Raw genomic sequence first — 15,493 nt, forward strand, 5'->3', positions numbered from 1 at the left:
TACGTATAAAAAACAAATAGCAAAATAGCAGGCATTAAATCCCACCTTACCAGTAATTACATTAAATGTAACTGGACTAAATACTTCAATCAAAAGGCATATACTGACAAAACAAATTTTAAAAAATGGCCTAACTATAAGCTGTTTGCAAGAAACGCATTTTAAATTCAAAGACACAAATAAATGAAAGATATACTATCCAAACAGTAACCAAAGGAGAGCTAGCATGGCAAAACTACTATCAGACAAAGTTGATTTTAGGAAGGAAATTTTTACTAGAGTCAAAGAAGCACATTTTATAATAATAAATAAGTGAATCTAAAAGTAAGAAAAAAAATTATAAATACATTTGGTTCTAACTAGAGGACAACAAAATACATGAAGTAAAAACTGACAGAACTGCAAGAAGACATGGAAAATTTAACAATAATAGTTGGAGGCTTCACACCCTATTTATAATGCTGGATAGAATAACTAGGTAGTAGACTAACAACAGCAGAATGCAACATTCTTCCCAAGTGCATGTGAAGCATTCTCTGTGACAGCCTATATGTTAGGTCACAAATCAAAAATTTTAAAGGATTTAAATAATACAAAGTATGCTCTCCAATCACAAGAGGAAGAAATTAGAAATCAACAAGAAAAGGCAGTTTGAGAAATTTACCAATATGTGGTAGTTAAACACCACATTACCAAATTAAAAGTGTATCAAAGAAGAAATCACAAGGGAAATTAGGAAGTACTTTGAGATGAATGAAAATGAAAGCACAACATAACAAAACTTATCAGATGCCGCTAAAAAGAATGTTTAGAGGGATATTCATAGCTATAAAAGCAAAAGTGAAAAAGAAGAAGAATCTTAAATCAATAACTTTCCCTCATATCTGAAGAAATTTTTAAAAAGAGAGCAAAGTAAGCTTAAATAAGCAGAAGGAAGGGAATAATAAAGTTAGAGCAAAAATAAATGATAAAGAGAAAAGAGAAAGAGAAAATCAATTCCACCAAAAGGTTGTTCTTTGAAAAAAATAGAGAAAAGTCAATGAAACAAAAGTTAACAAAACTTTAGGCGGATTCACCAACAAAGCTTTTGTTGGATTCACCAACAAAAGAGAGAGAACACAAATTACTAAAATCAGGAACAAAAGAGGAACATCCACACTAATGTGACAGACATACAAAGAAGGATTATAAGAGACTACTATGAACAATTGTGCCCCCCAAAATTAGATTACCCAGATGAAATGGAAAAAGTCCTAGAAAGACACAAATCACTGAAACTGACTAGAAAAAAACTGATAGACCTATAGTGAAAGATTTTATTAGTAATAAAAACAAACAAACAAGAAACAGCAACAATAACAGAAAACCTTCCCACAAAGAAAAGCTCAGGCACATATGGCTTCAATGATGGATTACACTATTTAAAGAAGAATTAACACCAATTCTTCACAAACTCTTTGTAAAAATAGAAGAGGGAAGACTTCCCCAATAATTCAATAATCCAATGTTATTCTGATAGTAAACCAGACAAAGACATCACAGGAAAAAAAAAAAAGACCAATATGCCCTATGAATAGAGAGGAAAAAAGAAAAGCAAAACTCCAGGAAAAAAATTGTCTGGCAACATTAAAAAAAAAAAAAAGATTGTACACCATGTACAAGTGAGATTTATCCCAGGAATTTCAGGTTGGGTTAACATACAAAATTCAACTAATATACACCTAATTAACACTATAAAAGACAAAAACAGCATGATAATCTCAACAGATGCAGAAAAGTACATGAAAAAATTCAAGAGTATTCTGCTGGAGGATCTAACTATTGCAATCAGGCAAGAAAATTAATGAAATAAATTCAGATTGGAAAGGGAGAAATAAAATTCTACTTACAGATAGCATAATCTTGTATTAGAAAACCATAACAAAAACTTGTTTACAACTAATAAATGAGTAAATGATTTCAGCACAGTTGCCAGATATACTATCAATGTAGAGAAATCAAATGTATTTCTATACACTTATAATAAACAATCTGAAAATGAAATTAAGAAAACAACTGCATTTACAATAAAATCAAAATGAGTAGCATACTTATAAATACAGAATAATAAAGGAAGACCACAACTTATTTACTGAATACTATGTAATACTGTTGAAAGAAAATTAAGACATACCCTATTTATAAATCAGAAAGTTTACCAATAAGACTACAACACTCTCAAAATTGATCTATACAGTCATTGCAATCTCTCTCAAAATCCCAGCTATCTCTTATTCAGAAATTGGTTAGTTTTTTTTCTAACATTCATATGGAGATGCATGGGACTCTGAATAGCTAAAACAATCTTGAAAATGAAGAAAAAAATTAGAGGTCTCCCACTTTCTTATTTCAGAAGTTATTACACTAATCAAGGCAGTGTGGTTATGACATAGGCTAGACCTATAACTCAAGGGAGTATAACTGAGAGTCCAGAATAAACGTATTCATTTATGTTCAAAAGAATTCATATGATGCCAAAACAATTCAATGGGGAAAACAATAGTGTTTTCAACAAATGGTCCTGAGACAACAGGGTATTTACATGCATATAAATGAATCTGGACCTGTACTTCACATCATATATAAAAATTAAATTAAATAAAAAGGTATCAGAGACCTATATGTAAGATATAAAACTATAAAACTCTTAGAAAAAAATCATAGGAGTAAATATTCATGAACTTGAATTAGGCAATAGTTTCTGCTTCAAAGGATACCATCAAAAAAGTATAACAATAACTCACAGAATAGGAGAAAAAATTTGCAAATCATGTTTGATATGGGGTTTGTACCTGGAATATGCTCAACTTCATTAGTCATTTGGGAAATACAATTTAGATTTCCCATGAGATACCACTTCATACCCACTGAGATGGCTAAAAAACAAAACAAGTGTTGACAAGGCTATGGAGAGAATGGAAGGTTGATAATCCCTCAAAAAGTTAAACATAGAATTACCATATGATACACTTGTAGGTATATACCCAAGAGAATTGAAAACATATGCCACACAGAAACTCGTGCATGTATGTTCATAGCAGCATTATTCATAATAGGTAAAAAGTGGAGGCAACCCAAATAACCATCCAATGACAGATGGAGAAATAAAATGTAGTATACCTATACAATGGAATATTATTTGACATTAGAAAAGAATGAATTACTGATACATACTACAGCATAAAGGAACCTTGAAAATTTTATGCTGAATGAAAAAAAAAACTATCACAATAGCCACATACTTTATGATCTGATTTACATGAAACAGTCAGAATGGTCAATTCATGGGAGACAGAAAGATTAGTGGTTTCCAGTGCTAAGGGAAGGTGGGGGGGAGTGACTACTAATAGGTATGAAGTTTCCTGGGGGGGCCGGATAAAGATTTTCTAAAATTACATAATACAATAGTTACATGACTCTGAATATACTAAAAAAACCCACTGAATTGTATGCTTCATAGAGTGAAGGTTACAGTAGGTGCATTATATCTCAATATGACTATTTTTAAGATAAAAAATAAATTAACTGAAATGGACAATTTGATAAGATTTTTGTATTAGGTACACCTTGAGGGAAAACATCCACCGTAATAACATGTACTATGATAGGGAGTGTGGATCCCCAGGGTCTCTGAAAAATTCCTTTAACCTAAGATTCACTTACCCATACTAAACATTTTATTTTACTTTTGGAAGTATCAGATAAACCAGATAACATGTGGGCCAAAATTTACAAAAACTTTCCCAGAATGTTAATGTTCCTTCTGAGTTTCAACAGAATATGTGAAATTCAAGATAGCAGCTATGTTTTTCTAAAGGAGTTTGCTAAAATCACTGAATGGTCTGTTCTTGGGGAAAGGTTGGACAAACTGTGATCATTTGCCATTCATTCATCCGAGTGTTTGAAGCAGAGCTCTGCAAGATACTGGTGATTAGGAACCAAATGAAATACGGACTCTACCTTCAAAACTTAAAGTCAAGTAAGAAAAAAGATAAGCCTATAAATGAAAAAAACCTGCAAAACAGTGCCTTAAATTTTATACTGGAGACATATTCTTGGCTCAGTGGAAACACAAAGGGTAAGGTAGCAGCTTTGTTGGATGGATCAGGGAAAATTTACAGGAGCCCAAGTTTGAATACAAAGCAAAAGGTTAAGGTTACAAATGGGATATTTCAGGCAGAACACTGGAAACATCCTGGGAGATTCGCTACAATACTGATTTACTCCTTTTGGAGGCAGTAGAGCACAGTGGCTCCACCTGCAAACTGCACTGCTATCCTGGTTTCTCTGTATGACAGCTGTGTGTTCTATAGTCGATTATATAGGGTCTCCATGCCTTCATTTCCTCATTGGTAGAGTGGATATAATGCTAGTACTTATCTTATAGGGTTGCGATAAAAATTAAATAAATTTATGCGTAGAAAGCACTTAGAACAGCACCTGGCACACAGCACGTGCTCAATAAATGCTAATCAGAAGCTGATGCTAACTTACATGTCTTTCTGGATTGTGGATCACTAGTGACTTTTCAGAGCTAAACACTAATTCAACAGTATGGCGTTAGGCACAAAGCAAACTTTTCAGTGGCATATGATGCCACATAGTTTTTAGGTAAAGTTGCCACCTCATTTCTTTTCTGGGTTCTCTGCCCTCTCCTCCCTTATCTTATCCCACACTTCCAGAAATTTCAGTATCAGCCCTTCAGGAAAAATCTGAAGGAGACATGCTTACTCTTTGGAGTCAGAGAAATTTACCTGCAATGAAAAGACAAAACTAATATGCTTGTGATTGAAAATTTGTGTTATAGAACAGAAATGATCTTAGGTAAGCAAGGGAGAAAACCATGTTCTATCAAATGAGGGTTTGAAAAGTATCTTGAATGCCATTCTCATTATTTATGTTCAAACAGAATATTAGCACAACTGAATTAAATCCAAATCTTTGGATTATTTAAGAGGTTTGGAAGATACACTCATATGTAGGGATTCTGATGGTCCCACATTTTTAAATGACTACTGGAATCTATGCAGATTGAGAAGCTCTTGTCAGTAGAGACATTTTTCTTCACTTCCAGCTGTACTGGAATTTGTGCTTTTTTAGGTTTCAAGTTCAAGAGGAGAATTTCAGGCCTTAGTATCAATTCTATTCCCAGGAGGCAAGGATTAAAGGTGGAATAGAAGCAAAATGTACTACTAGGTATCAGAAACATGTATGCATGCCCAGACAGTGGTGAGTGAAGCAAAAAATGAGTATCTCTAAAAACATGAACTTCTCATTCTGCACAGAGTCCAAGAGTCATTACAGAACTTAGGACCATCAGAATCCCTACATATAAGTGCACCTATCAGACTTCTTAAAAAGTTCAAAGATTTGTAGCTATAATATTATCCTTTTACTACAACAGGCATTAAGCACCTATGTAGTATATGCTAACCATTGATGCAACAAAGATAAATATGAAACAAACCCTTACCTTTAGAAGTTACCAATACTATCTAAAAAACAGGTTACAACAAAGGGTTAATTACCATACATCTTTTTGGTCAGCTGAGGTTTCTTTTCAGTTTTTTAAAAGTACTCTTCATCACTGAATTTTACGTCCATTTTCAAAGTTAAATTAACAAATAACAACCCAAAAAACAACATTTTAGCAATCTGTCAATTCATTCAAAACAGGTATCTGTCAGCATGTTAGTGACAGTGCCAGCTGGTGAGCTAAAATTGTATCTATTCAATGGTTATTCTGCCATGATGAGAGAAACTATCTAAAATAATTACCTGGCTTGTGAATTTCCATAATTTTAAAAATGTTAGGTGGCAGCTATTAGAAAAAATATAGACTATATTTTTTTCTTTTAGTCCCATCCTGATTTCTTCCTGGACTAAGAACATAAACTCTTGCTTTTTAAAGGACTGTCAAATTAATCCCTAAAATAATTTGCCACAGCCTAAGTTATATGGGAAAAATACTGTATATTTTAAAGACAATCAAGAGCATCCCATATCTGAGATGGTTGTGCCAGAATACCACAGGAATGTGTGTTATCCATTACCTCTCCAGCAGAGGTGATCCTAAAGCTATTTTATCCAAAGGGTCTCCATTCTTGAGCAAGGGGATCCTTTAGCAAAAGGTCTCAGCTGCTTCTACCCTCCTTAGATGCTTGAAATTTATTTTCAGGAAAAGCCATGTCTCACTACCCATAAATAACTTTAAAATGAAGCCCCAGCTGAGATGATTCTTATCTCAGCCTTGGGTAAGAAATCCTTGTTTTCTTATGAACCCAAAGACTGAGTTTGAGGATTAAGAGACAGAACAGGTATAATGGCTTGCTGGACAAACGTATCTTGGAGGATTATATCTTGGGCATATTTTTTAATTGAAAAAAATGACAAAAATACAGGACAGTATTATAGTCGGTAAAGTTGTTCTTTACTGTGGTAGGAGTTAGTAATAGTGATAATATAACCTAGTTCTTAAAGGAAAACATCAATCATTTTATTTCCATAAAACACTGAAAGGTAAATGTAATTTCATTCTTCACATCTCATTTGGAGATTAAATTGACTTGCCTTCCATTGTGGTCCAACTTTGATTTAAGTGGTTAGCTTTTTATCCCAAAAAATAGCAATACCTTTCTCTGGAAAGTATACTAATGTGTAGTACCTTGCCTTCAAAGCTGATATGTGGGCTTATTTTTCAGAAAAAACCTAATCATTTCTTCAAAAAATATAATAATAATTAAAAAATGAATTACATGTTCTCTAACCAAAGTGTATACGTGAAATAAATTAATATCCACCAATAAGTACCTATGTACTAGTATTTTTGCTTGGCCCTGTCTTTTCTGAATTTTGTAGTAAAACACAAAACAAATACACAAAATAGGAAATCCACAAATCAGGGAAGTGGATACAAAGTAGTAGATGGGTTTGACATGGATAAATGGGCCAAGACACAAAAGTATTTTAATTATGGAGAAGAGCATAAACAAGGGTATGGACATCCAGTGCATTAAAGGGATAAACCTGCTGACTCAGAAATTTTATATCAACAACAAACAAATATGATTGAGTACTAAAAAAAAAAAAATATGCAAGAGAGAATTTCAGATTGGTACTCTGCATACATTTTACAGACCAGATATTTACGTTTAAACTGTTTCTTGGATATTTCCAAAAGGGGGCTTTTAGGAGTTATTTCTTTTTTTTTTTTTTAATTTTTATTTATTTATTTTTATTTATTTATGGCTGTGTTGGGTCTTCGTTTCTGTGCGAGGGCTCTCTCCAGTTGCGGCAAGTGGGGGCCACTCTTCATCGCGGTGCGCGGGCCTCTCATTATCGCGGCCTCTCCTGTTGCGGAGCACGGGCTCCAGATGCGCAGGCTCAGTAGCTGTGGCTCACGGGCCCAGTTGCTCCGCGGCATGTGGGATCCTCCCAGACCAGGGCTCGAACCCATGTCCCCCGCACCAGCAGGCAGATTCTCAACCACTGCGCCACCAGGGAAGCCCTAGGAGTTATTTCTCATCAGATTAACAGATTCTAGTTAGGCATCAACTTTTAAAGAAAAATAAGCTAAACTAGATTCTAAGATTTTAAAAAAAGTTTTGAATGTTCTTCAGTACCTCTACATACTTCTTAACTCTTTATCCTTATTGCCACAAATCTAGAGTTTCAAACATACTTTTAATTTGGCTCCTTCTATATGCATCACTGAATAAACCCTCATTTTGAATGACTATATTAGTAACAGGCAGATTGTTAATTTAAATTCCTTGTACTGTTGAAAGGCAGCAGAAGGTAATGGTTTATATTGGTTATAAAATCTTTTATGGCAACTTAAGATTCAGAGTCAGAGTGACATGATTCAAATTCTCATTTCTAAAATCTCATGCCGTTGTGCCCCTACCCCTCTATTTTTCCAGCTCTTCACAAACATTTCTTGGAAATCTATTATGCCCTGAGCACTAAGAATGCTAAAAGAAATAGGAGAAGCCAGATGGCATGGTGTGGCTGGCCCCTGAATCTAGTTCTCCTAGTTTCAGATCTCAGTCTGAGTGATGTGTGTGTGTGTGTATACATATATATATATGTATACACACACATAGTGTGTATATATATATATATATACAGACATGCATACATATATAATTGATATATATCTATATATATTAATAAATATATATATACTTATATATATGATATATATCTATATATAAATACAGATACTTATGTTAGTGATATATATCTGTTAAAATATAACTCTGATATACATATATAGGGAGATATATATCACTATATATACATATGCATATATAAATGATAGATATCTATCTATATACATATACTAACATACATATACAAATGATATCTATCTCTCTATACACACATACACATATAGACGTGTGTGTGTGTGTGCGTGTAGTCTATCATTTAGAACAGTAAATGCCCTGTGTTAAATTCTTAATTAACATTGGCTATTAATATTAAACATTTTTCACATAAAAGCAAGAGCTGCCTAATAAGGACTATAAGAGAATTAAACATAGATATATAAAACTAGTAGATGTTTTAAATTCCAAAGTGAAAAACTTTTTGAGCTATATTATTTTATTATACTAGGACACAAAATAATTTCTAGGGGTGAATGAATGAAAAAATGCTCAAGATCACTAATTATTAGAGAAATGCAATCAAAACTACAATGAGCTATCACCTCACATCAGTCAGAATGGCCATCATTAAAAAGACTACAAATAATAAATGCTGGAGAAGATGTGAAGAAAAAGAAACTTTCCTACACTGTTAGTGAGAATGTAAATTGGTACAGCCACTATGGAAAACAGTATGGAGGTTCCTTAAAAAACTAAACAGAGTTACCATATGATCCTGCAATCCCACTCCTGGGCATATATCCAAAGAAAACTGTAATTCAAAAAGATACATAACCCCAATGTTCATAGTAGCACTATTTACAACAACACATGGAAGCAACCTAAATGTCTATCGACAGATGAATAGACAAAGAAGATGTGGTATGTAAACACAATGGAATACGATGCAGCCATAAAACAAATGGAATAATGCCATTTACAGCAACATGGATGGACCTAGAAATTATCATATTAAGTGAAGTAAGTCAGACAGAGAAAGACAAATATCATATCACTTATATGTGGAATCTAAAAAAATGATACAAATGAACTTATTTACAGAACAGAAATAGACTCACAGTGTAGAAAACAAACTTATGGTTACCAAAGGGGAAATGGGTGGGGGAGGGATAAATTGGGAGTTTGGGATTAACAGATACAAAATACTATATATAAAATATATAACCAACAAGGACCTACTGAATAGCACAGGGAACTATATTCAATATCTTGTAATAACCTATAATGAAAAGAATCTGAAAAAGAATATATATATATATATATATATATATATACACACACACACACGTGTATATATATATATATATATATATATATATATATACACATTATATATATATGTAAACTGATTCACTTTTTGTACACCTGAAACTAACACAACATTGTACATTGTAAATTAACTCTACTTCAATTAAAAAATAGTTAAAGTTAAATATAGAAACTTTTCTTCAGGTAAGCACTGTTTAGAAGAATTTGTTTTCAAACTCTAAACTCTTTTATTCACAAAAGAAAATAATGTAGTTAATAAAGTTGGTGACACCAAATTGGTCTATGGGTTGTCAAGAAAGTTAATTCCCTCCCCCATTTATGGTTAAGAGTATAGCTTTTTCATGTCATATGTTAGATCTAGAAATGTAGAATAAAATAAAAATCACAAATAACTTTTAAGAACTTTAAAGAAAGTCAATTTAAGATTATCTTACCTTTTCTTCCCACCCCACACCCTTATACACATTGATTCTTAATTCTCTATTGTTTTCTGCAGTATCAGTTAATAACTCCTTTTGTTTCTATCTGCTTTAAAGACACTACTTACAGTTCTGTTTTATTTAATGGAGGAAAGTTAGGTGCATTGAGTGTTATAGGAAATGTGGTAAAAGAAACAAGTACCTAGACGTTCAGGTCAATTTTTTCAGTGCCTCTTTGCCACTGACCTTGGCATCACAAGTAATTTTTAAGGCACTGGAAAATATCTTATAAAATAAGTCTGTAATCTCTAGATGTAACTTTCTAAATTATTTGATTTCCCTAATGGTTCTAAGCCTGACAAAACAATATGTACCTTTATAATTTTATCATTTAGAGAAGTGTTCTATAATTCAAAGGCTTAAGGGACCTCATGAAATGAGAAATAACTGGACCAGATTTTCAGAAAAGAATTATCAATGATCTGGAATGGTGTTTCCTTTACTTCTGAGATTTGAGTAACTTCCCTTTACTGGGAATAGATAAATTATCCAGCAACACTCAAAAAAGAAGAAAGAATATACAGTCAAAGTAGTTCTTATATACACAAAACATACTAGAATTGATAGTCATGTGAAGTCTTTAGAAGGACTTAAGAACTGGGCCATGTCTACAGAGAAAATGGCGGTACCTTTTACAGTACTACTTGAGTGGTCAATGGCTTTCTTCCCCCTTGCTATTTAGAATTAAACTTCTCTCATATCAGCATTCTTCTGATGAGCCACTTAATAAAATAACACTGTCAAGTTTTCTCTTCTATGTACATTTTTGGATTTTCCCAATATATTTGGAGGCTTTGAGTATTTAATTTCAGGAAGCCTATGCAGGAAATCTACTTGAGTATTTTTTAAGTTTGGACCAATTTCTGATTTGAGGGACAAGAGTTGGATGAGTCTGAATTTAGTTTTCATCATAGAGCTGGTCTCCAGATCCCTGTGGTCAAACTCAGTCTTGATGTTTTGTATCTTAAGCCCTCTTGCTATGAGGCATTTCTATGACCACAGTCTTGGTAGCTGTCCATGCCCCTGTCAGTATCATTATTTTTATTTCACATCTATTTAAGTCTAGCAACAAATGCATTTCTGAACAGGAAAGAAGCCCTGACATTTCTGAGATAGTGGATATCATGGTTTAAGATATTCTGATAATCCAAAAATCTTGAAATATACCTTATTCTGACATAATTAGAAATCACCTCTAGTCATTATTTGCTGACATACAGAAATCAAGTTTGCATTTAAGTAATATCCTACCAAATTTCAGAATTATTGTAACAACAATCTCATTATTAAGAATACGCTATAATTTAAAGGAGAAATAAAGTGTGAAGTAAATATTTTTAAATTAATAGAAAATGTGATATAAATAATATAGGTATTATATGCTAACCAATCAATGACATGAATTTAAAAATATTCAAAGTATTCTGCATATACACAATCAGAACTAAAATTCTTAAAAATATTTGAAACTTGCTATGATTCAAAATTCAAAAAGATGTGGGACATTCACTGTCTACATTTACTAGTTTTAGCTTAGAGTCTATTTGTAACTAGCATTTACAAGGATGAGGAGATACAGTATAAATGCTCTTGCTGAAAATATGAATTGTTAAGGTACTTTAATTCATTTCTATTCTACACCATTTATTTCTTGCTTGTTATAGATAACACATGGTATTATGAACTCGGAAGGACCCAAAGATGAAAGGCATTTCTGTCCTCTAGAAGCATACTACAGTCTAGTTGGAAAGACAGGTAAAATAAAAATGAACATCATAAACACAGAATGCCATTCACATTAAAGTCAAAAATAAGCCATTCTAGAGTCTCAGAGATGGCAAAGACTAGTTCACTTGAGGGATTGGAAAAGCTGCATGAAAGCAATGGCAACTGATCCAAGATTTGAAAAATTCTAGGACTTGAATGGCAATGAAGGAGTGAGATTTTGTATGACATGACCGAAACCCACTGATGGTGTAGCAATCCAGCTGAGAAAAGATGAGGTCCCAGGGGCTGATGCAGAGAAGGAGAGAAGCACCAGATTAAAGAGTTACTTAGAGGTTGAATTGATCAGACTCAAGGGATGATTTATTGGAAGTGGGAAGATCAAGTGATTTTGTCCAAAATGAGTCAGATATTCTAGTCTAAATCTCAAAATCAGATTTGAATGAGAGATATAGTTGTAACCACTGAGGTAAATGAGACTGCTCAGAGACAGTACAGTCAGAAAAGTTTCCAGGACAGAAGGCATGCAATGAAGTAGGGTAAAGGCCTCACCCAAAAGGGCCAATATATAGTGTCACCCATATATTTGTCACACTGTGGAGGGTATGTTTTCTTTTTTTTTTTTGCATCAAAATTGTACACAGTGACTTTTAGATTTTCTTTCTTTATCCCAAAACCTTTTGCCATTTTTCTCATTGTTCAGTTGAACTAGTCTTTTGTGGCTGTTGATTTGTTAGCTGATAAAGGAAAACAAGACAATCACTTAAGCCAATAACACGTGTTTTGTTGGTGGTTCACTCTCCCTTACATTTTAAGACAAGTCCTCTGCAGGGTATCTCATATGTTAACTAGCAGCTGATTAACAGAACTACATCATGAACCACTTGATCCACTGTTAATACATTGGCTAGTTAATAATATCATAGTTAAACATGTTATTACTGCTACTAGTTAATATTAGATAAAGAATTAAGATGTAGATGTACAGAATTGGTTAATGTTTTCATGGCACCCTAAAAGATGAACGATTTTGAGAGAAAAAGAACATTTATATTACCACTCCTGGTATTTTTCACTTCACCATTTTGCCCCATCCCCCATGAACTTATGTTGTCTCAGAACATTCAAAGTCTGCTAAGTTTCTCAGAGAAGTAGGAGATACACTCATACACAGAAAGTGGGTTTGACATTTAAGACTGGGGACTTAAAACTATGCTCAAATTTGCTAAGACCCTCTTGGGAGTATCCTTGATAATCAATGAGAAAGTATACAGTGTACTTTCCATGCTACGCCCTTAGTTTTAAAAGCGTGTACCACTGAACCTTCAATAGTTAGCATCAAATGAATATTGATAGTATAAATAAGTAATGTTACAAACACCACAGAACATTTATATCCCTTTCTTAACTGGTATATTCACAGTTACTTTGGAAATGGTACAGCTTTTTTGACTCAGATTGCTAAAGCATGCATAGTCAATGAATATAGCACTTAAATAGCATCCAATGTATACATAATGCGATACATTTCCAAAGATATATACAACAGTTCTAACAATGTTTTTCATGTGAGAAATGCTTGAAAACTTGCTTATCTAATGATCCATGGCTATTTTGTATGATTTCCCCACAAAGCATCATCTGTAGTTCTACCAGTAAATGGCATCCAACTACCTCAGCAATGATTAAGTATATGCAACCTGATACATACAAACGTCTGGACGTCTTATATGCACTCGATTATTTTACAAGAGGAAAATGTTTTAAAATTATCAATACAACAGGGTCAATTAACACCTTCATCACTTCACATAATTACCATTTGTGTGTGTATGTATTGAGAACATTTAAGACCTACGCTCTTAGTAACTCTCAAGTGTATAAAATATAGTATTGTTAACTACAGTCACCATGCTGTTCATTAGATCCTCATAACTTATTCATCTTAAAACTGGAAGTTTGTACTCTTCAACCAACATCTCATTTCCCTCTCCTCCAGCCCTTGGCAACCACCATTCTACTGTTCTGCTCTGAGCGCTGGCTGCTGGTCCCCTGTCCCTCACTGCCTCTGAGCTGTGCAGCTCACGACTCAGTCCTCTGGATGGGTTGAGAGAGAAATGGGCCTCTTTGTCAGCATCTCAAACAGCTGGGGAAGCCAAGCACTCACTCACATGCTCTCACTTTCCCTTGTGGGGAAATCTCAGGCTGAGCAGGGCTCTCTTGGCACTGAGCTGTACTGCCCTGAGGGAGGGGTGACGTGGTTAAATAAAAGACATTCCTCTTACCGTCTTCAATGTGTACAGCCTCAGATTTTTTTGTTTTTTTGTTTTTTGCTCTAATGGTGTGCTGGAACTTCTCTGCTGGACTCCTGGACTTTCAAAAAGATTCTCTCATCCATGTGTGATTGCCAAAGTGGTGGTGGTGGTATATTCTTTGGTGGGAAGATGGTAAAAACAAACCAACAAACAAACACTCCTACTCTTCCATTTTGATGATGTCAGTCTTCGGGTAATCCTATTTGTGTTTTTAATTGATCATCATGGCCTTCCATTATCCCAAATCTACTCTGAAGAAGGTATCACTTTTTAGAGTTTCTATAACAGTTTTTCTGATTCTAACTTTCAAAAATGTATTTGAATATGAGGTTTATTGACCAATCTAATCTGAATCATTCTCCTGATACAACCATATAGAATGTGTATAAAATATCATTATTTAAATATAGCTGAAATTAATGGGATGAAATAAAATGTGTATGCGGAGAGAGGTGTTAAATGTCAGAAATAAAGAGAGAATTTAAGTCCTGAGCATTAAATGTAAGTGCTGAAGCTGTGGTGGTTTATAAGACTAAGATATGCATCCTAGTCTGTAGGAGAATGAAGTTTTAATGCTGAATAGAGACAGAAACTGTGGCTTTCAACCACTATAAGGCAATCAGATAGATGTGGGACCACCTCATGAAGCCTGGGCTTTGAAAGAACCGGCCATGCCACGACAGAGAATGAGAACAGCTCTGCCCACTGACCCAGTGAAGTGTTAAGGAAGACTTTCTCTGTCAAGGGCTCTAAACAGAAAAAAATATAATTTCCCATTAGAAGAACAAAAGGGAACACTAAGCACAAGTACCCACATTTATACCAACTGAGTGGTGTGGGAATCTCAACTTGAAAAATTAGTGTAGACACTGGTTCCAGACTAGATAGTCCCCTGCAGGAAACTAGTGGAAGCAGAATTGTTCCTCTGGGACTTCTCACAATACGAAGTGCATAAGACTCCCACATAGGAAAAACTGAACTAAAGATTCAGTCAAGGATAATAATTGCAAACTACATGAGGAAATGATATAGCATAAGGTAGTGACACAAAACAGGGGGATTAGGACTCCAAGTAAATAAGAAAGAACACAATGAAAGAGTCTGTCTCTGAGTGAGTGTAATTTTCCAGGATGTGCTCTTACCAGGAGGTTTCTGGTGGAGGTGAGTCAGACTGGTTTTCCGTGCTTCTCAGTTCAAAGCTCTTTCTTCTATTCACTTAATATGGGTATGTAGACCTCTCTACACCTGCCTCTAAGAATCTATCCCTCTCCTGAAGGATGATTTCTGCCAGCACGAGCTCTGTTAGTTTCTTCCCAGGTACAGCCATCAAGGTGAACAATCCAATTAACCTACTTTTTGAAGGCGTTCAAATGTACGATACTTTTTTAGATTTGCCACCTGTGGCCACTGGACTCCACTCCCATGCCAGCACTTCTGTTCCTCCTCCATTCACTTCCTTCCCCAGTACCACTGCAAATTTCGTGACAATTTTTGA

This window comes from Balaenoptera borealis, assembly GCF_965194805.1.
Source record: "Balaenoptera borealis genome assembly, chromosome: 3".
Lineage (NCBI taxonomy): Eukaryota > Metazoa > Chordata > Mammalia > Artiodactyla > Balaenopteridae > Balaenoptera > Balaenoptera borealis.